The following is a 27944-nucleotide window of genomic DNA, read 5'->3' as shown; positions in this document are numbered from 1 at the left end:
TCATACCAGGGATATGATGAGTGCTTTAGATCATTGTGAAAATTGGAGTCAGAAAAACAAAACTTCCTTATCAAACCAAAAAACTTAGGATCCAAAACTACATTCAGTTTGATATTTGGCCATTTATCCAACATCTGACTTTATGTAATTTCAATTATTAAGGTCAGTCATTAGAATTAAATCATCTTTTCTAATAATTTATTATCAAGCCTTTTAAAAATGCTCACTCTTGTGGACAAACCATTACAGAATGGAAGAAGAAGCTACTGAATTCAAATTCCTTAATGTCATCTGTTCTAGTTAGAAATCAGATTTTAGTAGACTGTTTCCATAATATATTCCCAAATAAATTTTATAACTTAATAGAATAAATACAAAATAATTTTAGTGAGAAGGAGTAATTTCAGCTTTGTTATTCTAATATGTGCTAATTTAAATTATTCTGGTCATGGACATAATATCAGCACCTCATTTTCAGAGAGAACTTGAAATATGCACTGAGTGAGTTTGTGTTTTGTTATTTGTTAACAAAAGGGGAGTGGAAGGGGTAGAAAACCCTTATCAAAGATTCTCTTTCGGTGCTAACTTTTCCTTAACCCTAGGTATTCTGATTCCTCTTCCAAGGATGCTTGCCTCATACCATACCATCTAGAATAGAAAGTTTGGGGAGACAAGTAGTGGGATGCAAGGGTGACAAGGATAGGTGACAGTGATGCCTATAATAGCAGCAGTCACCTGTCCCTATCATTGTGATGCTGGAACAAACCAGACTGCAACATTTTGGAGTCCCCAAGACCACCCTTCTGTCCCTTCTATCATCAATTGCAAGTTCAGGGGTCCCCCAGACCACCATCAGATTCAATAATTCAACAGAAAGACTTACAGAACTCAGAAAGCCTTAACCCCATAGTTATGGCTTATTACAGTGAGAGGACATAGGTTAAAATCAGCCAAGGGAAGAGCTGCATAGGCAGAACTCAGGAGGGTTCTAGGCATGGGGCTTTCAGTTGTCCTCTCCCAGTGGAGTTGTGGACAGCACTAACTTCTCCCAGCAACAATATACACAGAGTGTTGCCAAGCAGAGAAGCTCACAGAAGCCTTGGTATCCAGGGTTTTTATTGGGATGTGAGCACGTAGACATGGTTGAGCACCCACATGGCTAATCTCAGTCTACAGCCCCTCCAGAGGTCAAGCTGATACCACTTGACCCAAAGGCCCACCCTAAGTTGAATTGTCAACATAGACTATCCAGTGTGGCCCAAGATCCCCAGGTAAACTAAGACATTCTTATTAAGCAGGAAATTCCAAGGGTTTAGAGGTTTTATCCCAGGAGCCAAGGGCAAATGCCAGACCTCTCTTTGGGCAAGGTTAATCCTTAACTGCACACAAAAGAACCAGTAGGGAACCCAGCAGGTGGTAAGTGAGGTGAGGGCATTGTTGCTAAGTTAAAGAAGTAGAACCAATTAGAGCTTAGAATAGATTCTTTCATCACGGATATGAGGAAAATGAGGCCCACCATGTTTAACTTGATGTGTAATTTTAGACAAGTCCTTAGAAGCGGATCTGGATTAAAGCTGAATGGAAAATGGTGAAATACCTTTTAAAATCATTCACAAATTATTCAGAGTACCATCAAAATAACCCCATATGAAATCAAGATACTATGTTATTTAACAATTACAACAAAGACTGTAACTATGTTATTGTACTTTGTCTTTTCACTCATAATTTGGAAGTCAGAAAAATGTTGAATGATTGTTTTGTCTTTGATAAAGGCTTTCATTCTGAGTTTTATTTTCAGGGACTTCATAATTTCATTTCTGCAGTCGCTAACTAGCTAACAAATGACTTTCAACTTATCTTCTTTAAGCCTAGAGTAAAATATTACTAAACTGGGGAGTCTTTTCTGCATTGTCATCACAGCATATTCTTCTGTGATATTAATTACAAAATATTCTATATCTTCAAAATAAATCTAATAAAATCAATCCAGAACCCAGCTATGCACAAGTAGACTTCTTATTGAGCAGGTTCAGATTAAGATTCCATTGACCAGAAATTGCATTTCTGATTATTTAAGCTTAGGAAATAATCACACATGTGCCAAAACTTTATACGTAAGCAAGAGTAGTCATCACTGCATCATTTATATGCATAAATAATCTGAAGAAAGGGCAACATTTTACCTCATCTTTGAGAGACGTGAGCATCCATGGTGAATGTAGCCTAAATGTTTAAGAATTAGATATGATCAAAATAGAGGGTAGCATGTTCTATGTAACCATGGAAAATTATGTCCAAAAAAAAGTACTTAGGGGTATATGGGAATCCTTCTACTATATTAAGAAAGTATTACAAACAAAATATAAATAATGTATTATTCCGATTGTGTGTGGATGTGCATGTGTGTATATGTAATGGCTGAAAGTAATAATAAAAATTAAAATAATTGTTCCTATTTCTCCTTGGGTTAGGTTTGTAGGGTGAAGCTGAGAAGGGAATACGGTGGGAACTTTTATCACTTCCAAATTCCTTTATTGCTGCCTCCCACTTACAGGTAGGAGAACTTCTGAGCCAATTTCCCTGTGCTAGCAAGAGGTAATTCCCAAAGAACGGAGATGCAAGTGTGAGCCTGGAGCCCAGTAGGTTTGAGAGCTAAACTTCTCTCAATGATAAGGTGAGGTGAATTGAGTTTCTTAGAGTATCCAAAAGGACGAGTCCAAAAATTAGAGGAGCAGGGAGACATAACTAAATTATTAAGTGAATGAGGGGACAGAAAAATAGTGAGGAAAAGTAGAGAGAGGAAAAATTCCCGGTAAGCGGATAGCCAAGTACTTTTAAGCAGAGGGGTGACTGATGTTAAATTTTAAGTTTGTCTTCAGAATAAACCTCTCTAAGTGTCGAGCCTTTAATGAAGTCTGCTGTCTCCCCATGAGCCTTGTGTGAGTGATTTTGGGGGAAGTCATGAAAGGACAACATTCTACTTCAAGTTTGAGGAAAGTGAACATGCATGGTCAATGGGATTGTGGTGATATGGAGGACCGAGCCAGAAGTGACCATGACAAACTGATGAAATACCAATAAGTGTGTCAGACTTCCCACATATGTCGGCCCAGGTGGAGAACTCCAGCTTTACTTTTAACTTAAAACGGAGGGTGACCTCAATTAATATTTAAGTAACTCAATTAACATAATGTATACACAGAGCACCTAGAAAAATAACTGGAGAGATATATCCATTTTTATGTTTTTTATACTAAGTGTTAAAATAAGTGGTGTTTAATTTTTTTGTTTGTGCTTTCCTCTCCTTTCCAAATGCTTTACATTGATTCGTATTATTTTTGAAATGGGGAAGGGGGCAATTAAATGCTATTTCACAAACTTGCAGAGACTTTACTAGATGCTTCCCCTTTTTTCCTGTGGTTTACTGTTGTTTCTGTGTTTATAAACTTGAGTAGGACATCTGCAGATAGGATTTTACAAACTTACAAAGCCTTGGTTTACACTTGCCAACATACGCTATGTCCCACAGCATCCTCAGACCAAGATTGCCTTTCTACCACAATTTAGTGGACACTTGGAGCAATGGAAAACAGAAAAGAGGAGCAGAGGTTGTATTGGATGTTCCTGGGATTTTCTTCCTGGATTCTTATTGGAGCCTGGGATCAAGGACACGTGCTGCGTTTTATAGCTGCTATCAAATGAAGATAGAATTGCTCTTTGTAATTTAGAGGAGGGATAGCATAACTCCAATACCATTTTGTAAACCCCAGACCAAAGCAGATATTTTCCTCATTTTAAAGACTGAAGTTCTAAGGAAATAGGTTGACATCTTGAAGAATAAAAAGAATTAGCTACTGGTCAGTGTCTAGGTAGAAGACATCATCCGTCAGAATCAATCAAAATGTCTGAACAAGATGCTCATGAACCGTTCCAAAAGGCATTATTCCTTTCACATGTAGCTCTGGGAGTGTGCACTTTTAAATTGCTCTGTGTTCTCACAGTTCCCGGGCTTCCTGAATCATCACACACATCACTGTCTGTTATTATCTCTTGTTTACTCAGCTCTCTTCTCTACTGGACTGGAAGTGATGTGAGGGAAGGAACCCTGCCACTCTGTATTTCATAGCGCCTCACACAATAATGGTTTGTAGAAGAAAGTCAATCAGTCTGTGTTGAAGGACTAATGAATGAAGCTAAATAAGTTAAATAGCTACTTAAAGAGCATTTTATTTTAATGTTTACCTGAGAAACACCTGTATATTATGGGGCGAGGGAGAGAGGAGGATATTAATTGGGAAAGAAGCTACAGGTAATTCTCTATCCCTTTACTTATAAAATATTTGGGGGAGGCAAGATTTAGGAGCTTATGTTAAGGTCTTGTGGATAGGGAAGTACCTCTTTTGCAGCTTTTTGGAGGGTGGATGTTTTAGTCAACAATACTAATCCACAGACAGAAATCTTGTATCTGTTGTCTGAAATATAGTACTTTCAGCAAAGTATATAATGGAAAGATTGTTGACTTTAGATTCTGACCATGATTCAAATCCTAGCTCAGATGCTCACTGGCTGAGTGGAAAAGCCGAGAGGTCTGGAGTGCAGCATCTGCTCAATAAACAAAGGTGATGAAAATAAGAAGATAATTTAATGCACTGGCTACGTAATATCGCCACATGAATTGCCTTAGTAAGAAGCAATGTGTATTAATAATAACACATGTTATGGCTTATGCCAGTGAATGCAGGATAGAGGACACGTGTTTCCCTTATCTCCTACATTGTTGATTTAGCATATCAAGTGAGAGTATTTCTTAAAAAAAATCTTCCAACGCTGCACACCTGAATTGTGAGTACTTATCATTTCACCTTAAAAATATCAATACTTTGCCACTTATGGGTTGTGTGAATGACAATTAAGATGATTTGTTGGACACAGCACTCAATATTAACATACAAACAATGTGCAGATACAGGCGGTAAACTCAGAATCCAAGCAGTGTCCTTGGTGGGAAATGTTCCACATCTTAATAAACAATTACTTAAGTAGATTAAGAATACACGATTAATCCAAGAGGCTAATAAATTGGAATTAGATACCATAATCCGAGTACAGTGTACTAGTATTGCAACAATCTGAGTGTTACTTTCCACACTACATTTTAAAGATTGCAAGCTATCCTGGAATACAGCCTTCCTGAAAATAGTTTATGTTTTGTATTCTAATTTGAAAATCTACAGGTATTTGTGAAAAAGTACCAATCAGTATGATAGTAAAATGTATATAGTTTACAGTGTAGATGGCTCTTAGGTGCTCTGTGGGATGTAATAAAACGTGACGTATGTTCTTTTGTCTCAAATGGCTTAGGTGGAGAGCCCAAACCTGTATGCTCTTATAAAGGAGAGCTAACATTATAAAACTCTCTAGCATAAGTCCAGGATCTGAAGGAACTCAAAATAGTCTGCAACCCAGCACCTTACTTGACAGAAGTTGGAATTGCATCTAAAAGATGTGAAGTGTCTTGTCTAAGATCACAACATGGCAGAGCTGGAACCATATGCTTTTTCAGTTCTGCCTGAAGGGCTCTTATCCATAAAGCTTCAGCAACAAGTGTGGGATGAGTGGGAAGGCAAGTGCCACAGCCGTCCAGAGGCAGGAGAGAGCAGTTGAGGATGCTGCTACTACAGCTGCTGCTCTTAGCTGAGGGGACGGTTGGAAACTGTTTGACCCTGACTATCTGGGCTTTTCAAGGTGATCCAGATACTCTTTCAAGCTCAGTGTTGGAGTCATATGGCATACCATAACACAGGCCTGGGTGACTGACAAGGATCTCTGAGAGATGTTGAACATAACATCCACTCCACGGTTTGGACTACAATTCAAGATAGAGTGTATAGTTAATTCCAAAATATATGCAACTCAAACTAAATGCTAAGATCATCAGACTTGTGGGGGAAAAAAAAAAACCCACAATGCATTGTGGGCCAGATGAGTCAGGGAAGTATGGAATCCGAGAGCCCAGATTGCACTACTGTCAGGCAGAACTGAAAAAGCACACAGTTCCAGCTCTGCCATTTTGTAATCTTAGACAAGAACTTCGCATCTTTTGGACGCAATTCCAAGTTCTGTCAAGTAAAGGGGCTGGGCTGTAGATCATTTTGAGTTCCTTCTAGGTCCCTAAGTATGTACACCAGAGAGTGTAGGATTTTGATATATGGAAGGGAGGTGGGGAGAACCAAGACTAAAGATGCAGAAAGCAGTGGGAGGAAAGGAGGGTGTATACACAAAGCCTGGGCCACCCCATGGAGGGCTGGATGTGCTCTGCCCAATTAAACTGACAGGCACTAAAGAAGGTGCCATTGTGGCTTCCTCTGCTAGGGAAGTGACCAGCTGGAAGTGGTATCTGAAGGCTGGGAGGAACAGTCATTTAGTTCCTAGTGGGTATCCAGTGGTGTTAACTGGGGAGTGGGGGCCAGAGTAGCTGGGGTAGAAAAGAAGGAGAAGCATTTAAATATTATAGTGCCTCAAATCTCTGTTCAAAATATCTCCATATAGAAAGATAGATCATTCCTGATATTTGATTCATCAATTCTCCTCATTTCAAAGTTGAAGCTCAGCTAACTCTTGTAGGGGGAAGAAGAAGGAAAATTGGCTTTAAGAGATGTCAAATTGTGCAGCTGAGTTACTGGTTATACTGCCTCTCATTAAAAGGTTCCCAGTTTGTATAGATTGCCCAAGCCAGGATGGTATTTACACACATCTGCGTATTACTTCCTTGATCCTCTCCCAAAGTATTTCTATTCTTTTTTGCAAACATAAAGTTAAAGTAAACCCAGGTAAAAGTTTTAGTTGCAAACCATTGGGTAGTTTTCAATATTTTAACAAGAGAAATGTGCCAATTCTTTAATGACTGTGGCATAAGCCCAGGATCTGAACTTTTAGAAAACATCTCCTAAAATTTAGACTTGTTGGCAGGGTGCTATCCACACAGTAAATACATCCCTGCCATGCTCTTTGGCTAATTATGAAATAGATTCACGTCCGGCTCAGCATTCCTGAGGCCTGATAGTGCTCAGGGGCACCTTCTATATATCTCCTCACCCAGGACCCTCCAGATTTCTTCCCATGCATGTCTAATCAAATCCTGTGCTCAGGAAAGGATCCCGTGAAACCACTCCACAAGGAGTAAAAGATGAGGAAGTCACTCCTTTTAGCAGTGTTTGCATTTCTATGAGGACAAAGGCCAATGCACAGGGAGGAAGCAGGTGGGGTAGAATTTCAAGCACCAGCTGTAAGGTGGGGTTTTTTTGGTGCCCTCCAAAGGATTTGTTGTTTGGGAACTCCTGTCTGGTGCCCCTGAGATTGTGCCATATTGAATACAAACCTGTCCTGTTCTTGACCCAGTGTGTCAGGCTGGTCATTGTATGTGAGTCTGGATGGCTCCTCTGTTAACTGCGTGTCTTATTAAGCAGATATTTGTCTTGCCTTCTGGCAGATATGTCCCATATGACATTTTGCTTATTTTATCCTGGATTCAAGTTGTTTCCTTCAGAAGATGAGATTCTTTGCCAAGATGTCACAGAGAAAGGTGGATGAATAAGTTAGGAGTTGCTTAATTTTTTCGAAGTGCTCTAGAAGCATAGTTTTATTCTGATGGAACTGTCATTCCAAACTTGACTCTCCACCTGGTCTGAGAAGCCTTTTTCTAAGAATCTTGATGTCCCAGAGCCCCTCTGATATATTATCTGAAAGGCCTTTTTCAAACGTGTGAGGAACGCTACGGTCTGAGAGACTTCTCTATTATGAAGGCAAATATCTGTAGGATGATAAAACATAAATCATCAAGAAAAAAGAAACGATCTCAGAAAAACCTAAAAGTAACTCATGACTAGAGTAATTGAACATTCAAATGTACACAATGAAGTAAAAATGGTAGATACTAGTTGTATCTAAATGATTCAAGCCAAAAGAAAAAAAGAAAAGGGGCTAAGAAAAACCAATATTTACTGTAAGAGTCTGGATATTTAACTCAGGGCTGATGCTAATGTTTGTACCGGTCTTGAAGGATATCCTTTTGAATGAGTGTGGTTAGATTAGTCTTGTTATTTCTTTCTTTAGCATCAAAAAGTGGGACTGTAGTACTCCTGCACCATCAGCCTCTTTACAAATGTGGGGGCCCTTTAAGGAACAGAACTCTCATTGAATCTAGCAGAATGCCCATGTTATACACGCAATATCATCCTTCACACTTATTCAGTAATGTTGCACCTCTCCCTCTCTCACACTTGCCTTTTTTTCCCCTCTGAGCATGATCTGAATACAAATGTTTAGGGACTCTTGCTGCAGTAGTACAGCCCTGCCCTTAGCCATTTCAGCATCCATCCATTTCTCTTCTTACCCAGCCTGGCCTCACTGTTCTAGCAAAGGATTAGTGCTATAACTTGTCTCCTCAAGGTTATTAAGCATCCAAAGTTGTATTTAAACTCCATATTTCTAAACTTGCACCAGACTGGATGTGAACAGGCAAGATTATTTGTTTCCTTTTAAATAAAGTGCTTGATTGTTGGGCTGTGTGTGGTTGGTCCTTGGTGGTCGCTGCCCACAAAATAAACATGCATAGGCTGTATGAAAATGTGATTTAATAAAACTTTATGCTGCTTTTTCTTCTTTGAGATGTACGCAGCAGCATGTGTTATGCATTGAAAATGCTACTAATTCAGAATTTACAGAGAAAGGAGGAAGAACAGCAGAACACAGATGACAGGAACAGGGCAGTAGAGCAGGAATTCAGGCTGATTCATTTTTAATGCAGTAGTTTGGTTGGTGGGAATGTGGAGTGGTGAAGAGGCAATGGCTGGCTATTTGTCCTAATGGGGAGGGGGTTTTACAGCTCTCTCTGTGGAATTGATATTTACTAAGTGACCTTTATGAAAGTGGCCTTCTCTATGAAAGAACCTGCAGGATAGAAAAACCTCACTTCCCACGAGCTCCCAAGAAGCTTCTTACATCAAAGGGCATGGTCTGCATAACAATCCATTTGAATTCAGCAATATTTTGCTGAGCAATTAATATAAATAGATCATATAAAATTCAATCCCTATCCAATCAATGGTTGCTTTGACATACAAGTCAATTTTTTTTCACTGAAGTAGAGTAAGAACTTTGTATCTGGTAAGTTAAAATAGAAGTAGTCAGTCTTTTGTGCAAAAGAGGTATGTTTTAAATTGCTTTGGATGCACCTGTAATGATTGTCTTACTGTTATGGTCAGCAATTTAATGTGGTTAACATTATAAGCACAACATCAAATTTTCTTTCCAGTCATTTTAGTTGATCAATACCGGTATGCAAAGATCAAATGCAAGGTTTAGCACTTATAAGGGGACATCCTATAGATTTTAATTAATCTGTTTTAGGTAGAGAGTGGTAAAAAGTCAGTGCCTTAATGGGACCAAAATCAATACTCTATAATCACTAATATTATTTATATTCTGTGAACAAGTGCAATGAATGAGCAGTTTAACAATGAAATAAATCGAGAGTCCCAAAACACATCCCAGTCAGCTCAGCCCACAAATGCCTATTGGGTCTCTTCAGTTCTCTTCTTTTCCCAGCTTTTGCCATGCTGTCACAGAGCCAGTTTACAGAAATGTCCTCAATTCTCTTGACTTTCATTCTGGTTTCCTGGTTGACTGGGTATGGTGAAAAATTTATCCCTCTGACTTTAATGCAGTATATTTTCTTCTGTTTCTAAAAATTGGAAACGCAAAGTGTTTTTCATGTGATCTCTTTGTCTAAAACTGTGTTTAAAAAATGTTTCCCTTAATTTTCTGGGTATTGAATAGAAAAGTATTGGTGACAGCAACAACGGCTGGCATGTATTTATCAAATAGCTGATGCTAATTAGTTCAAAAAATGTTTTACATACCTTATGTCCATACAGAGATCATCTTTGTCACTATTATTATACCCACTTTACCATTGAGAAAAGTGATGCTTAGGCAGTTTACATTTCTTTCTTGAGGCTTCATAGGGAGAAAGTGACAGATGTGGGCCTGAAATCTGACTATAAAGCCCATGACCACTGCAGAGAGGTGGTTCTGCTCTTGGTAGCTAAGGATGTGTGTTTATAACTTTTCAAGGAACACTTTCCTTGAGACCTCCTTTCTTTATAATATTTGGACTTCTTTCAATTTCTTGTTATTATAAACATATAGGTTACATTCTCTAATGAATGAGTTCATGGCTGTTAGCGTAGACACTAGTTTTTTAAGCTATGTTATTACTAGTAATAAAGCACGCAAATATCATTCAATCTAAATTGTAATAAATTATTCCGTCTTCCTTTTAGCATTTAGAAAACACAAAAACTGTATTTATAAAATATGTCAAATCATTTTTAAATAATGGGATTAAATAGTGAAGGTATTATAAGGTAAAGATGAGTCTTTACATACCTTTCCTTTTGCATCAAGATATCAACATCAATTCAGGAGGATGTTTTCTGGCTCTGTCCTTCTTACCTTGTTTAGTGACTGTGGTCCAGATGGAGGAGGTAGCTATATAGGACTCAGGGAAATGAATCATTTTAAGTATTCCATTCATTCAGGTTTTATAAATGAAATACACAATTGTAGGTGCCTTTCTAACACTCTCTTAAAAGATCTAATGAAAAAAGCCAGAGGCAGGTAGAATAGAGAGAAGCCACTCACCCCAGAGTCAGGATTCACTTCTTGCCTTCTCACATCCTGCCAAAAAAAGTACAAATGTGAGATCTTTATTCTTTCCTGGAAGCAGTGTTACCACTTTAAAGTAGCAAAACGTCTTGTTTATTATTCAATTTGTTGTCCCTTATGTTTAGTTTTGAGGTGTTTATGTTTAACTTTTTGCCTTCAATTACATTTAATTACATTAATTTCCATATTCCAGGCATCATAGATCTGCAAAAGTGACTGGCTACTCCTCAGTTGCCTTCTCCTATAATATAAATACATCAGAACAATTTTTGAATTAAAAAGGCAATAACTTTAGAATCAATTAAAGGGAACATTTCAGTGCAGAGTGTTGCACTTCCCAGAGTTCCTGGGATCAGAAATTGTTGCACTGGAAATGGATAGCCATTCAGCTACATTAAAAAGTATGAACTTGAGGTAATGCTTGGGTCCTTTTGGGTTGGAATCATCTCAGAACCTGAATCCTCAGTAGTTCTGTTCTTGTTATCAAAGGGAGAAAATGTTGCCACATGTTCCATGTAGAAAAATATAGTTAATAATTGGTTAATCATTAAATCTGATGAAGAAAAGACATTACAGCTGGGATGATTGGAAATGGGATTCTTCAGATTAAGAATGTCAAGGCTGTCAAGCATAAGGGTCTAATGATTAGTTGGCAGAGTCTGATAGGCAAGTTAGAGTCAGCAACCACAGATGATCTGAAAGGACTTGGATGGTATAAAGAGAAGGTATGGAGAGGAAAGCAGTCTGAGTCAACGACCATGCAAGCACTCTGATGCAGAAGAGGGAGGCCATGCACAAGAGTATGAGGCAGGGGATAGGTTGTGGCTGGACAAACAGGCAGAAATGAGGCCTTCACACACCAGGAGGATCTAGGAAGGAGGGTGTTGAGTGTGTGTATTCTTTGTAGTCTGGCTGTACAATACTATGTATTTTGGCAAGGTAACCAGGTTGCAGAAGCAACATCAGAGTATCCTCCCAAAGCTTTACCTTGTCTCCACTGAGGAGGGGATGAAGTAGGCTCCGACCCTTGGTTGATTCATCACTGAGGAGGGACTTTGGGTATAGCTGAAAGATTCATCATTTTAAGGACTGTTTTTCTGGAGGCAAACCAATAGATCTGGGCATTGACAGAATAGTCGATGTTTCTTATCCAGAAATTGATGTGAACACCTGACGGCTTCTGTATCTTTCAATCAAGAACCGCATGGTGAGAATTTTGATTGTCGTGTTTTTACTTGGAGCATGCTGTTCAAAACTCACCTTGCTACTAACTGAGACACAACTGGATTGTTCAACTTTGCTGAAAATGACTTAAGGTATTTTTGCATTGGGGCAAGGAAAATATAAATTGCTAAAATGAAACAAATTTGAATTCCCTGAAAAGAAGAAAGGAACTACTGCTTCAGTATTACCTGAGTGAAAGACCTTGTGTCATTACTTCATTTAATCATTTTAACACCATGCACTGGGCAGCATCCAATTTTACTGATGAAAAAACCAGGACTCAGACAGAGTATGCAAATTCCCCAAGGGTACGTAGCTAATAAATAGTAGAGCCAAGTTCCAAACAATGGTTGTCTGCCTCCAAGCACATGCATCTCGCAGCATCTTCAGAAGTGCATGGGAAGCTTCATACCATAGCAGTGAAATTGGTGGTCCACCATGTCTTGACTTTGAGACAATGAAAGTCTCAGCCTGCTCTATAACTCAGTCTCAAGTCTGAAGCCACACCAGTGTACATGGAAAGTTGTTATCTCGAGTGTCAGTGGACATGTTCCCCTCAAGGAAAGGTTTGATAAATAAGTCACTCTGCTTTACTTTTCTAATGCCTTTTTAAAAGAATCATGACGTGAAAGGAGATAGGACTGATGGAAGGTAGGCAGGAAGGACACTGCACTGTCCTTTGCCTCATCTTCTCTTCTCCCTTAACCACAGTCATTTGTATTAAGGTGAAGTCTTTTGGCAAAATCCCACACCCATAATTGTCTATTCTAAAGCATACCTCCCACCTTTTATCTACTTTCTCTTAATAATACATGGAGTTTGTAAATGTCTCAGGTTAATTTTCTATGAGCAAAATGTTTGAAAATGAATACTGCCTCCAACTATAGCAGCGTGTGGTATGAATGAAAGACTCAGGCTTCACCTTAAGAATGACCTGAGGTCAAACCCCAGCTTCATGACTTAGGAACTGCACAACTTCACGCTGACTCCTTGGCACCTCTGTATCTTTTTCCTCATTTGTAAAAGATGAATAATAATCTCAAAGGGCTATTGTAGGGATTAAATAAGAATATGTTTCAAGTGCTTAATACCTGGCACCTACAGAAATGTAAATGAAAAATTTTATAAAGTAGCCACTGGTTAAATGTCTCTGGTATGTTTTGGATTCTGTCACTTCAGTTGTGCTGATAGAAGTGAATCTTCTACACATGTCCTGAGAATTGTCACCATTTCCTCACCCTGCTTGGGCTTTTATTGTTCCTTATTCTGCACCACAGAATAAGGTGTTTTCTTGCCACCAGCTGTCCTCTCTACCCTACGTGGACTCTACAATATGCATCCATGGAAGTCATTGGCAGCCAAGCTCATCAATGAGCTCCTCACTTATGGCTCCTAAATCAGGGAGTCTGTGTCTCCAGCTCCATGCTTCCTTTTCCTGCCCTTTCTAACTGTTGAGGGAGAAAGGATATTCTGATCATCAGAACAAGTCCTACTGCCTACTTCCTCTACACATCATTTCTTTTTATGTAAAGTACTTTGTCAATGTCACAAGAAATTTCTATGAGCTAAAATAGACATTTTTTAATTGAAGTAGAAATTCTTTGATCAAGGAGCAGGAAGGGCTCCTACTTTCCACTACCTGTAGCTAAATAGATCCTCTCAGAGAGTTAAAAAGCCTTCGTCTCCACTTTCCAATACAGTGGAAAATATAATGCTGTTGAGAATCAGAATTCCATACACTTCCTATTTACCAGCCTCTCTGAATTTCCTAATGGCAAAATTATTTGCGAAGAAAATATATCTTACTCTTTCCCAAACATTGGCTCAGATTCCCAGAATAAAGGAAAGATCACTTGAGTCTTCACACACTGAGTAGAGACAAAACAAAGGTCTTTGCAAGCATCTCATACCTACTTTGTGGGTGTTCTCTCACTTACATTTTCTAATTGGAAACCTCCTGTTTCCTGAGGGACCCAGAGTGACATTACAACTGAGTTGCTTTGTCATTAAATCATTCACTCAGAGCACTGAATTCATGCCCAGGTGTGCTGAAAAGTCACTAATGAGGCTTTAAATGTACTACTGGGCCTTATGTGGTCCTTTTTTTAAATGCAAAACAACAAATGTTTCCTGGGGAACCATTAAAGCAATGACATGTTAAATAATGACTCTAGGGTTTCAAGTAACTGAAAATCTACTAATCTCAGTGAACTTTCACCTACAGCAAAATGTTTCTCACTCACTCTCCTTCCCTGTAGCACTTGAGATTGATATAATAAAAATAATGCAAGACATACCCTTCACTTAAGCAAAACCCATTTAAGTCACAATATGCATCATTTGCACACACACATAAATCCTTGTAATGTTACTCTATGTTGGAATGTTGCCTTTGACCAAGTTCAATGAATCCGAATTAATTCTCCTGTTCAAGACATAGAGTACAGAGGACATACTCTTGAGGTTAACATTATCCTTTTAGTTTTGACTTGGGTTGAGGACACATTCAAAGACACTATAAAGTTTTGGTCTGGGGTTTTAAAAATCTGAATGATTGTGTATTAAATGAAAAAGATCCGACAGATAATCCCTAGCCTAGGATAAAACTGTTTGTTCAAAGAGTGATATTTTATGCAGAAATTAGTTTTCAGAACAATAAAAGATTCCAGTGATAATATTTCAAATCCTTTCATATGCATGAAAAATTAGCAACTAAATCTGGCCATTAAAGCATAATCTTTATTTCACCAAAGCATGATATAAAAATAGAATAAATTGTAATTTATCTTAGCTGACAGTTGGAAGTCTGATTAAAGGGAAAACTAAATTTACTTAATCAGTGTTTTTCTGTTTAGTCTGTATAGATATAAATATGCCCACTTCTTGTTCTACATGAACATTGCTAGAAATAACTTACCATTTTTATTTTGTCCCATTCAAATGTTGCCAAACTGAGAACAACATGGGGCCGGGCCAGTGGCGCAGCAGTTAAGTTTGCACATTCTGCTTCTCGGCGGCCTGGGGTTCGCCAGTTCTGATCCTGGGTGTGGACATGGCACTGTTTGGCAAAAGCCATGCTGTGGTAGGCATCCCACATATAAAGTAGAGGAAGATGGACATGGATGTTAGCTCAGGGCCAGTGTTCTTCAGCAAAAAGAGGAGGATAGGCAGTAGTTAGCTCAGGGCTAATCTTCCTGAAAAAAAAAAAAACGAAACTGACAACAACATTAGAAGAAGAATGGGTATTTTACTAACACTGATAACAGGTGTTTGTAGCCTATGAGCCTGTTAGAGGAAAAGAACATGTTAATACAAGAATAAGGTGTTTATGACTAAGTAGTTTCCTTTTTTTCCCAATGGCTCATCCTTTAATTGTCGGCAACAGCAATTAATTGAGCCACCCTCCCCCTTAAGTAAATCCTGGCAATTGTGGAGAAAGATGCATATGATTAGGCTCCCTGAGGTAAATAGACTTAGATAGAGTCTGAGGTTCCTTTGAGAGCCTCAAAATCACTTGCTGTGTGTTGGGCATGGTATTTGGGAGTGTTGTCTTCTTAGGGTTTGAAAAACTGTGAAGTAAATACAGCCAAAGGCAGAGGAGGTTTTATGAAATGCTATCTCTCAGTTCTCACCCACATGTTCTGATGCCTCAGAGTTTTCCTGGTAGATGCATTGTAAACAGGAGGCATAAGTAGCACACTTAACGTAGTGTAATGAAATCATTTTCCTTTGTGAGCTGCTGAAAGTAAAAGAAGCTCATATTAATTTTTTAAAGTGATCTGAAAGTAATGAAAATAATAATAATCCACCCGGCCCCCATCCCCTTTCTGGGCCAGCGCTATCCTGCACATGGATGAAACTCTGTCTGCCCATTCATAGCCATGACGATAACAGCCTCCAGGCAGAGCATACCCATGCTAGGTGGTATGTGAGCCCTTAGCATGTCCTCTCTCAGTGCTCAGCCAGCCTATAAGGTAACCACAGTTAATGGGGCCATTTTAAGGATGGGAAAGTTGAGTAAAAAGGTAAGTCTGTTAGTAAAGAGGCTAATTTACACCCATACAGGTGTTAAGTGGCAACATTGGGATTTGAACCCAGATGTGATTGCAGAGTCTATGTTCGCTCAACCCCTGGGTGCACCATTTTTGCTACAACTGAACACCAGTTCTCAAGAACAGAGAATGCTGGGTGGCACCTCACCTCACCTGGGGACCTGGCGAGGTGTCCTAGTCAGAAGTGGTTTAGGTCATTCCTGCTGGATGGTGAGAGTGAGAGTGATGGCATCAGCACCTGGGGCGCCCAGCCAACCTGGGCTAACCTGCTGACCCCACCAGCTCTCTGATCATCCCTGGCTAACAGTGCTGCCCTCCCTTCCTGAAGAGCTGCTTTTGCAGTCTGACCTGGTCAAAACTCAAGTGAAAGAGAAATAAACATTTATAGAGCAGCTGCTATGGGCTACCTCCATTTGTCCTTAAAACTTTGAATGTTTATGGACTGATTTAGGGATTTAACAATAAGGGGTACTTTTGTTCGTTTGTTTGTTTTTATTTGAAGAACTAGAAGACTGAACAGCCTCCTTCTGCTTCCATTAATTTCCTCTTTAGAAACGTAAACTACAAATACGTGTCAGCAATATGAGACCCTGAAAGAGGTCCTCAGACATGTGCTCTTAGCTCTGATCCCTGGACTAGCACCATCAGCAGCACCTGGGAACTTCAGACCTAGAGAATCTCAGCCTTCTATCCCCACCCCAACCTACTGAATCAGAATCTGCATTTTAACAGGATCTGGAAATGATCTGGATACACATAAAGTTTGAAAAGCATAATTTAAAGAAAATAGACCAGAATTTCCCTAATAGTATATTTGGTGAAACTTTTAGTAAAGTTTCTTTTTTTCTTTCTGATTGAACAGCATTTATTTTCTTGTAACAAGAGTTTTGACTAGACTTACTTTGAATTTTTTGAATTTAGTAGAAGGAAATATACACCTACATTCAAGTGGATGTGCCAGTGTATCAGGGGCCAGAATAAAGACCCTCAGGAAAATGTAAGGGCATTTGGAGAGAGTGAGCATGCTGAGTTTATTTCCAGAATCAAGGAGCCAGCCCATTACTCTAATCAGGTTAGGGAATTCTCTGTGACACCTGAATGATGGAAAGATGAATCAAATTTTCTTCATGTGTGTTTCTTCTGGCAAGAGGACAGGCCTTTTGAGGAACCTATTGGGGCCCAGGGCAAGCTACCCCAAAATATCTCACAATAATATATTGATTATTTTGAATTAAAGTTACTTGAGAAGCAAAAAGGGCATTCTGACTCTCCTGTCTCTGCTCCCCCTGAAAGCAGGAAGTGAATCTCCCATGTGGAAGGTGTTCTCCCTGCATCCTTATCACTAGAACTAGGGAATTCAGGGCTAAGAAGCCTCCATAAACAAACCTTGCTAATTTACTACCTCAAGTCTAAACTTTGCTTAAATTCCTCCCTAATTATATACCCCAAACCTAAGTTTCTTTGTCCCGTCAATTTTTCACAAATTTATGTTTCTTTGTGGAAAAGATATGTATATATATAGTGCCTGTTTTGTTCATTCTCCAAGCAGCATTTCTTTGTGGTCTCCAATATGTATGTAGTAAACTGTTTTTTTTCCTGTTAATCTAGTCTTGTGTCAATTTTACTATTAGCCCAGTGTCAACACAAATAATCCATAATCAATCTATAAATCGAAATCAGGGTGAGTTTATTATGAGCCAGATCTGAGGATTGGCCCAGGGCCTTCCTTCCCAAAGGAAGGAAGGCCACCAAAGAAGTAGTGTATACAGAGTGGTTATTACAACCTTGGAACAAAGAGCATACCTCACATATGATGGAAATGCCTCTTTTATGATTGTCATGAGATGCTTAGCTGGCACAGCAGATCAATAAACACAGCAGGTCCGTGATCACAAGGTGAGCACAGCAGATCAGCAATCAATCCTTAGTTTAGGAGAGATGTTTATCCTTAAAGAAATGCCAATATGGGGGAGGCTACGTCCCTATCTTTAAGGACATCATTCTTCTCTTTGGGACATAGAAAATACTTAAAGCAGATATACAATGCATGCTCAACAGGCCACATAAGGTCTTTTTGGAAAAACAAGGTCAGGCTGAATTAGTTTTAAAATAAATGGCTTCCTCATAGTCTCCAATATATCCTATTGCTTTTCTCTTATTTATCATTTTCCCCTTTTAATCTATAATCTTTCAATAGAAAGCATTGATGATCAAAATATTGTCCCTTGGTGCCAGGTTGTTCACTGCCTGCCCTGGGTCCAATGTGTCCCTCAGTGGATTTTACATCATTGATTTGCCCAGTTATCCACATTGGGGAGAAGTAGTCAAACAAGCATGAAGGTATATATTAGCAAAGGAAGCATTTCGTAAGTTATGTAATTTTTCAGTTAATTTTAGATTGTTGCACAAACATTGTGCATGTGCTTTTACATGACTTCTTGTGCTCATATTGTTTATAATTATAAAAGATTCATTTAAGATGTTCACTTGCTTTTTCATACGCTTTAGCAGAGATGACACATTGGAATATTCATCAGGCATAAAAGCACAGCATTCAGTTTCAAGGATTGTAAACATGCCACCTTGGGATGCAGTTAAAATATCTAAGGCCATTCTATTTTGAAAGACAGCTTTCTCATTCAAGACATTTTAGTATTTCATAAGGCTATTCCTACTTGACTATCGCTAAGGGCTTGTTGAGTAAATTTACTCAGGGCTTCTATACGGGATAATGGCATCTTCTAGCCCCAAGGAAGAAACAAATATAGCTGCTAGCTGCCCATACCAGTGGAACACTGAATGAGCCCATCTGGCCTCAAAGAGAGGAAAATTGGCAACAGTTATTAGCTCAGTGTGAATCCTTCCCTTCATCCAAGGGAAGCTCAGGGTCCAGTGTTTTAGCCATATGGCAGTAGCAAAGGCCAGAGATTTGTTCCACATAATCATTGAGTTCCAATAGGAGCCACACAATAAATGCCTGGCCTTTGAGACCAGTCTGTTCCAAATCAATCACATTGCTTAAATATTATAGTATTCTGAAAATCTTAAGTGGAACAATTATAAAATAGGTATATAGTTTAAACATTACAAAAGTTTAAATGAGGAGATATAAGATTGGGAATATAAGTCTCTTCCAGAGTCTTGGGACGGCTGTCTACAACAGATGTCATCTTGTTCTCATCCTGCTTTGGAGATATTTGCATTGGTCAGTCAAAGTTGGGTATCAGAAACAGGAACTGAAACCCATGCAGGTGAAGAAGCTTTTTTTAGGTGAGAAATGTGAATCCCTGAGTCTATACCTTTTAATTCTGCAGCACATGAATTGGTTGAAAGTACCTGGTATGGTCCTTTCCAACAGAACTGCAAAGAGTCTTTTATCTGGTGTCTTTTACAGTAAGCAATATCTCCAGGTTGTAGTTCATGATCTTAAAGGTCCTTGTCCCCAAGGAGCTCACTGTGAAAACAATCTGCTACCAACCTCTCATTTTTTTAAGTGTCTCAATGAGACCTTGACAATAATTAAGATATATCCTTTAAGCAAAGTTGATTCATACATTTCTTCATCAAATTGTATAGGCCATCAAGTTATTATCTTGAAAGAGGACAGCCGGTGTTTATCAAAGTGTGTAGATCTAAGATTAAGGAGCACTAGCAGAAGAGCTTTTGGACATGAGAGATTAAGTGGTTCTGAAAGCTTTGACAATTGAGTTTTGATTGTACCATTAGTCAAAATGTTGCATTTTGGGCCAAATGTCACAAATAGATTTATTTGTCTGGTGGAATGAGTTCCCTAGTCACTGCATAACTTGGTAGTAATGCCTCAAACAGGAACTACACTTTCCAGTAATAATTTACATAATGCTCTCAGTCTTCTGCAAGTAAAGGCCTGAAACCAATGTGAGAACATACAGAGCATTACAAGATATATTTATCCTTGAAATGGTGGCATTTGAACAAAGTCTAATTTCCATACCTCAAAGGATCCCTTAGGATGGGGAAAGTGGCCTTGTGATCCATGAAATAGTTTCCCAAATTATATTTTGGGCATATAGCATAAGTATAGGCTTTATGAGCCACTCTGGGAGAAAGTATCCAAAAGTATTGTTCTCTCCCTTTTGTTGCCACCTTGGTTTCTCTGCTTCCACAGTGTTTTCTTGAGGCTGTAGAAGGAAATCTTTTACTGGGTTAGCAAAGTTAATAGAAAGTAGCAGGCATTCTTGAGGCTGGACAGTCTATCCAGCTTGATAATGTCCTTACTTATCATTTAAGTAATACCCATCCATAAAACAAATTAAATAATGAATGTGGTCATGATCTTTTCCTCTTGTAGTGCTGGGAAGCAGGGTAGCAAGGTTAAGATAGTGAATAATATTTACCCATGCAATATAACCTAAGAAAGTTTATCATCATTTACTTGACAATGCTTCCCATGCAATTTAGCATACCAAACAATCCTAATTAGTTTAGTATTTCTTTCTTTATAAGAAGAGAGAACACATTTCTTTGAGAAGTCCCAGGGGCCCTCTGAAAGTTCTCAGAATTATTTTAAGTCCTAAGAAAGACTTCATTTAGGATATGAATTTTGGGGAGCTTTTCAAACATATCAAAAGTTTTTCAAACACTTAGTCAAACAAGATCAAGTGGTTGCTGATCTTATCACCATGAAACAATGCTTAGTTATCAATTTAACCAAAGCAAGACTCACTCAAAAATAAGGAAAGATTTTATAATAACTTTATGAAAATCCGACAAAAAGTAGGAAAATTGTTCTTTTAACAGAAAGAAAACCAAACTCTAATTTTTATACCAGCTTATTTCTGATTTAAAACTTTTTCACTTAATCAAATTCATTTTAATCTTAGGCAACTTGACCATGAACAAAATTCTTTCTTCAGGATTATTTCCCATAACACTTTTATAACTTTCTTTTTACATTCAGAATTTATCCCATGTCTTCTTTCCTTCCTAGTACTTTAGGACAAATTTTATCTTTCTTAACAAAACAAACAAAAATATTTCCATTCTTTATAATTTCTTTACTGAAAACATACATCTTACTTTCTTTGAATACAAAGGTGTTTCCCTTATTAATTTTTAGCAGCTTTGATCACACATCAATTAGAATTTTCAACTCTTATAGACCTTAACTTTTAGTAAGAACTAAGAAGTAAGCAATCATAAGCTGTCTTTTACATTAGCATTTATATAAAAATGTATAAATACTTTTTATAATTTCCAGAAACATGCTCCTTCATAGGACAATTTTTAGTAAAATAAAAGATATGTTTACTAACAGACCCAAACGTCTTTTGGTTTCTCTGTAATAAGAAGCCAAAAGTAGATAAACATCAATATTTTAGTAACTAACATCTAACATTTTATCTTACATGGAAATTATCCACATACTCAAGAAATTTTATTATTTAATTCAATTAGCAAAACTCTAAGGTTTCAAGTTACTGAAAGGTTTTGAAATTATGTTAAGTATATATAACATAACACATAACTATTGTTAAAAATGTTCACCCAACAGTCGTATCTTTTTCACATCTATTTAGTTACTTGTTCCCAATAATTACTCAGATTGCCTTCAAAACTTCATGAGACATTAGGCGAAATTAGCCATCATAAGTTATTATTTTTGCTAATCAGTTTTCTATTAGAGATAACATCAACTTATTTGACCAATAAACACAGGCTGCATCATATCCAATGCTGATAACTTTAAGGACAGAGCCATTTAAATCAAATCAACAATCTTAAATAAGTTTTCATTTACCCAATATTAATTTTATCATGTTAACTTGAAAACCATTTGGGTTAGTTGCTATTACATTTAGAAATAATTTATGTAAATACTTACTTTAAGCCAAGCGAATAGAGCTCTTTAGAAACTATACCATCTGGAGGTAAGATGTTACACATATATAACATACATAGACATACATACACAGAGACTTCATAGCTATTGTTTAAAATTACTGCCATGAATCAGGCACAGTAATACAAGGCTCCCTAGTGATGAATCCAAATTTCATTTCAAGTCTTTTACTAATATTTTGTGAAGACTCTCAAGATGCTAGATTTTTGGTGAAGAAACTCATAGCTGTTTTTCTTATCTTTTTTCCCCTTTTGTTCTCCAATCCTAGGAATTAGTGATGGGCTAGATAACAGTTCCCCGAGAGGCGAGGTCATAATCCCTTTTGAAATAAAGGAAATGGATGGACTCTAAACTGCCTCTAAAGCGGCTTTTCCAGTCTTACAAAGATTTTTAAGTTGAGGGCTGTTGATCTACCAGTCCAACTACATCACCCTAATTTGCTTCTTTCCCTGTAGGTGCTTAGTTTTACTTTAACTTAGAGAAGAAGGCCTGGAAAGAAAATTTCTATCAAGCTCAGAATATCAGCTTACAGTTTGGTCAAATTGCTGATCATAAGTTGCTAAATCCTTTCAAATACCTTGTCAGATTCCAGCTGGGACCAAAGGTAACTATTGGCAGTATTGAACAGTTCCAGTAACCTTTAACGTAACACTTTCCCAGAAAAATCTCAGAGTTTCATTAACTCTATGAATAGATTACAGGGGTGTCTGTAAAGTTATGACCTAATATATTTTCCTTTAGGTACCTTTTATAACTTAATTTTCTATTGGGTTTTTGCAACAAAACTTTCAATAAGTTTATTTTGGAATTTTGGTCTTTGCTTTTATGTGCACTTCTTAAATGGTCTTGTCTAATCAGAAAGTTCTTTCTACTGACCAATGGAATCACCCCGAGGCTGGCAGCAGTTTGGCAGGACCCTTAGCTGTGAATGGAGTGCAACCTATGTCTGTCTGACCATCTCTGACCACAAAATGGGGTGCAACTGCATTTTTTCCTGACTGTTTTGCGACCTCCAACCTGACAATTATTAAGCCAAGCCCTGAGGACATGAAACAAGCTTGGTAAGATTTTTTTCCTGTTCTTTGTAAATATTTACAGCTTCCAGAACTTTTAGTTTAGCAATTATGCCAGAAGGTGGCAAGCTTGACTCTTTAAAAGCTTCTCTATTACCTGGTTCTTAAAAAGAAGCCCCACAATGGCCACTATAATTTTAAATTATCCCAGATTATTTTGCCAGCCCTTTACAGCTATCCTTATTTTGTGAAGCACTTGCTAGTTTCAGTATGAAGCCAGCTGGAGTTCTAGGGGGATGCTCCCCTTTTGTGAACTGGTCATATTTTAGGAGTTCAATTTCCCATTTTTCTTTTAGTTTAGTTTTACCATAAAGTTTGAACAATTTCTAGGGACAGTGTAATGGGTTGGAAATGTGCAGCTTGTAAGTGTTACGCCCTAAAGAAAAGTCATAAACACTCTCTTATGTGCCCGTTTCTCCTGCCAGCAGTCTAAAGCTACCATGGAGTATCAGAGCACGTAAGCGACCAACTCTCATATGTGCTTCTCCAGATAAGCCTTTAATTAATTAATGGTAATGATATGGAGATCCCTATGGGACCACTACTCATTATGAGGATGGATCCTCTGGCACTCCCATGAAGTTCTCAGTTACCTGAGAATGTCTTTTGGCTGGGAGGAGCTGGTGTCCCTTTTCTTTGGAGCTGAACAAATTCAGACTCACATTTCTCTATCAAGCAGTTTGTTCAGACTTTTTAAACACAATTCTTTCAAATTTAAAGCCAGATTAAAAGGTCTGTCTGCCCCATTTACTCCAAAGTTTCCCCAGGATTCCCTGGCCTAGGAAATTCCCCCTACATTTCTCTTTCCTAGGAATTCCCCCTAGGTTACTCTTACCTAGAGTATGGACCAGTACCCCCATAAGACACGTAGTCTTAAGGCTTGAAACAGTTCATACAAACTGTGGGCCATCAACAAAAATAAGGAGTTCTGGGTTTCAGGAGAACTTATCAGGATCACCTGAAGAATGCAGTGATCCGGGGAGGCTCAGTGGACCCCTATTGGTACTGAACACCAGTTGCGTGTAGATTCCAGGTGGTCTTCAGTGGGTTTCTCTGAAATCCTGTCACAGCTACACCAAGACCAGCCATAAGAATAGAATAAAGGAAGAAAAGGGATTTTCCTCCTCCCTGAAAAACCCTAGATCTGATTAGAGGGTCTGTAATGTGACAGACAAAAACATAGCAGACATCTAACCTATTAGAGATTAGCTCTAGCCAAATAAGAGATGATTCTCTGCTGCAAATCAACAATAGACCTGAAAACTGAAGACAACTCTGACATTAACACTATTAAGGGCTGGAAGCCTGCTTAAAATTAAGCTGGAGGACTGCCAGTTTTATATGAAAATGACAGGCAAATCTCTGTGGTTCACAGAACAAATACAACATATTTTTACAAGGCCTTTCCAAAGAGAATGCATTTTTAGAGAATAAATTCCATAGTCAAGTTTTCTTTCCCATTCTCTTATGCCTATTAGTGTTCAAGGGGAATTTACACTGAAGTCTGTGAGGGTGGGGATTATTCTGCTCATCATATATTTATTAAGCCTTAGCCACATGTTCAGCACTGTGTGAGGCACAGGAAATTAAAAGCAATAAGTAAGCCACAGTCTGTGTGTCTCTGTGCACCAGTCCTGGCTCAGTGAAATCAATAAAGGAGGAGGAAATAAACAGCCAAGTTCATCATTGTGTAAGTATCATCCCCCATTTATCTTGGTTGGCAACCATCTGGACCCCATTCCTCCACCATCTTCCACATCCGATCACTAAGAACATTGGCTTTTCTAACAAAATGTCTTCTCAAGTTCTTCTTTCTTTTTAATTTCCACAGTTCCAATTATAATAATAATATTAATAATAGCTGACATTTAAAAATATGTCTTGTGATGGGCACTGCTAGAAATTTTATGCACACTTTGCCATTTAATACAACGGCTCTGTGAGTAAAGCAGTATACTCACCCCAGAGCCAGACACTCATCATCCTGGGCCCTGACCACTGCAACAACTAGTGAACTTTCCCTCCTAATTCCAAGTTACCCCTTTCCAGTATGTCCTGGAAATCATCTCTCTGTGAATATTCCTAAATCAGGGTTCATTAGATGTCTCCTCTCCTCCCAAACGCAAACCGCATCCTAAAATTTTCCACCATCCGTTTGTTTTTGCTTACTCTTGGACTTTATATAAATGGAATCATGCAACATATACACTTTTGTGTCAAATTTATTGTGCTCAAAATTATGTCTTAGGGACTCCTCTCATATGTAGCAGAAGTTCACTATTTTGCATTTCTGTAAAGTATTTCATTGCATGAACACAGCACCATTTATTCCTTCACCTGTTGATGGACATTCATGTTGTTTCCTGATTTGATTCTTCTCCACAATGCTGCAAATATCCTTGTATGTTATTTCAGTGCATAAAAACATGCATTTATGTTGAGGGTTGTAAACTATGAGCACGAGTCTTCAAGAGATTTCTCAAAGTAGTTGTTCCATTTTATACTTCCGTCAGGAGTGTAGAGAACATTTCCATCACATCTGCTCCTCACCAACACTTGGAATGGTTCAGGCTATATTATGGTTGAAGTTGTGGTTGTTTTTATTACTACACAAAGGGCATGACCTGCTTTCCACAAGGCAAAAAGCAAGTTGTCTAATTGTTCTTAAGTCAGTTTCAGTAGTTTGTGTCTTTCTAGGAATTTGTCCATCTGATTTCAGTTATCTAATTTGTTGAGATAGGATTTTTCAAAATATTTCTTTCTATTTTAGTCAGTTTAGTGCTAATGTCCTCTCTTTTATTTCAAATTCTAATAATTTGAGTTTTCTCTCTTTTTTACTCCTCTTTTGGTTTCATTGATTTTCTCTATTTTTATTCTAAAATCTAACACTATGAAATACCACCTAGAAAAAAGGACAAGATTGTACCTTGAATGCATCATGAACAACTTGAGATACAATCACTCCAAACTCCAGAGATTTAGGAAGCTTGTGTAAAACCTAACTTGTAAGCAAATTAAATGTTTGACTCATGTGATTGACCTGGGTTTTCTACAGTTCTTTTTCAAGAAAATAAAGGCTTTTGCCATGAATTTGGGAAACATGGCTGTTTGAAATGGCATTGGGCAGAGCTGTGAGTTTTGAAACAATCCCTGGCCCAGAATTTGGTCCTTCTATCATCATTGTTTGGCTCCTCATAGCACTCCTTTGAGGCCAGTTGTGACCCTACTAAATACCGAGCTTCCAAGAAGATATAGTAGTTTGAATAATAGCCACTCAAGTATAACAAGTTCCAATTTGGGGTCTTGTAAACATTAGTTTATTTGGAGAAAAAGGTCTTTGCAAAGGTAATTAAGATAAAGATATTGAGATAATGTTACCCTAGATTATCAGGGTGGTCACTAAATGCCTTTACAAGTGTGTTTATAAGAGAGAGAAAAGGGAGATAACATAGGCACACAGAGGAGGTTATGTGAAGATGGAAGTAGAGGTTGCAGTTATGTGACTACAAACCAAAGAATACTAGAATCCACCAGAAGCTGGAAAAGGTAAGGAATGGATTCTCTGGTAGAGCTCCCAGAGGGTGCATGACTCTGGGGGATTTGGGGCTTTGAGTCTCTAGAACCGTGAGCGAATACATTTCTACTGTTTTACACCACCAAGTTTGTGGTAATTTGTTATAGTAGCTATAGGAAACTAATGTGGGAACCAATTGAGAGATGGATGTATAATAGTCTAAATATCTTTGGTTTTGCTTATGAGTTACGGAAACAACTCAGCTAATAAATATCATCATATATATATATATGTATATGTATGTATTTATGTATATGTATAAAATCAAGGATCTCTCTCCTGGAACTTGAGGTAAAGAATGCATTTGTATGTGGGAAAAATTTGGAAGCCCTGACTGTGTTTCAGTCCAATTTCTCAATGCCCAATGGAAACTGATTAGCCAAGATTGTTATAGATGTCCTCTTTTTATCCAATCAGTTATTAACAAGAGGAAGGATAACACAGCAGAAATATGGCTTCCAGAGCTTAACCCTGTGAACACTAATGGGAAGGCATAAAAAAAGACAGTACATCAACTTGGTGGATGACAAAACAAGAAGCAAAAATTCAAATAGCATAATGTGCATGTTCAAACAACAATATGTGCATTCTTCAAAGAGGCTGAAGCTATATTACAGAGTGCACAAAATGAAAAGTATCCTCAAATTGAAGGGCATGTCCAATCCTGATCACATTCTTCTGAAGATGTCTGAGGAAAAAAATACACAAAATTAAAAAATTTTACACTCATTGACTCAAAATACTTTTTCTCCTCAGCTCCCTATTAGTCAAAAAGATTTCTAGAATAATTGAGTTGCAGTATGATATTGATGACATAAACATCAATGCCTTCCTTTCCTCTTTCTATGCTTATTCCTGAACTAATGTACATTTTAGTATGCAATCCAGTCATGTTCTTTGATTCCATGGACATGCTCAATGAAAAGGGATAAATCAAAAAATAATTTAATAGAAGAAAATATAAGGGAAAAAATTCATGACATGGATTTGGCAATAATTTCTTGGATATGACACCAAAAAGCAAAAGCAGAAGAATAAAAATAGATACATTGGACTACATCAAAAGTAAAAAAACTTCAGTGTATTAAAAAACACAATCAATAGAGTGAAAAGGCAACCTATAGAATGGGAGAAAATATTTCAAATCATATATTTGACATGAGGCTAGTATCAAGAATATATTAAAAACATCTAGAAATGTACAACAACAACAAATAATCTGATTAAAAGATAGGTAAATGACTTAAATAGATATTTCTCCAAAGATGATATAAAAATCACCACAGAGCATATGCAAATATGCTCAATATCATTAATCATTAGGAAAATGCAAGTCAAAACCACAGTGACTTATTGCCTTACATTCATTAGAATAGCTATCACAAAAAAACCCCCACACAAATAGAAAA

At 37.8% G+C, this 27944-nt stretch overlaps 2 long non-coding RNA genes across 3 annotated transcripts in view; both read right to left on the bottom strand.

The window, feature by feature from the left end:
• The window catches only part of LOC139081045 (uncharacterized), a 32487-nt gene extending 17338 nt beyond the window's left edge, over window positions 1-15149 (bottom strand). Inside the window, exons 1-3 of the long non-coding RNA XR_011535993.1 lie at window positions 14873-15149; window positions 10708-10743; window positions 7382-7813 (exon numbers count right to left, since the gene is read on the bottom strand). This is a non-coding gene — a long non-coding RNA (uncharacterized lncRNA). The remainder of the gene's footprint in view (window positions 1-7381; window positions 7814-10707; window positions 10744-14872) is intronic.
• Window positions 15150-26255: 11106 nt separating this feature from the next.
• The window catches only part of LOC139081044 (uncharacterized), a 70638-nt gene continuing 68949 nt past the window's right edge, over window positions 26256-27944 (bottom strand). For both annotated transcript variants that reach the window (XR_011535992.1, XR_011535991.1), the window contains one exon: window positions 26256-27223. This is a non-coding gene — a long non-coding RNA (uncharacterized lncRNA). The remainder of the gene's footprint in view (window positions 27224-27944) is intronic.

Source organism: Equus przewalskii, chromosome X, assembly GCF_037783145.1.
Source record: "Equus przewalskii isolate Varuska chromosome X, EquPr2, whole genome shotgun sequence".
Lineage (NCBI taxonomy): Eukaryota > Metazoa > Chordata > Mammalia > Perissodactyla > Equidae > Equus > Equus przewalskii.
The sequence above is the reverse complement of the archived record's forward strand: the minus strand, read 5'-3'. Positions and strand labels throughout refer to the sequence as shown.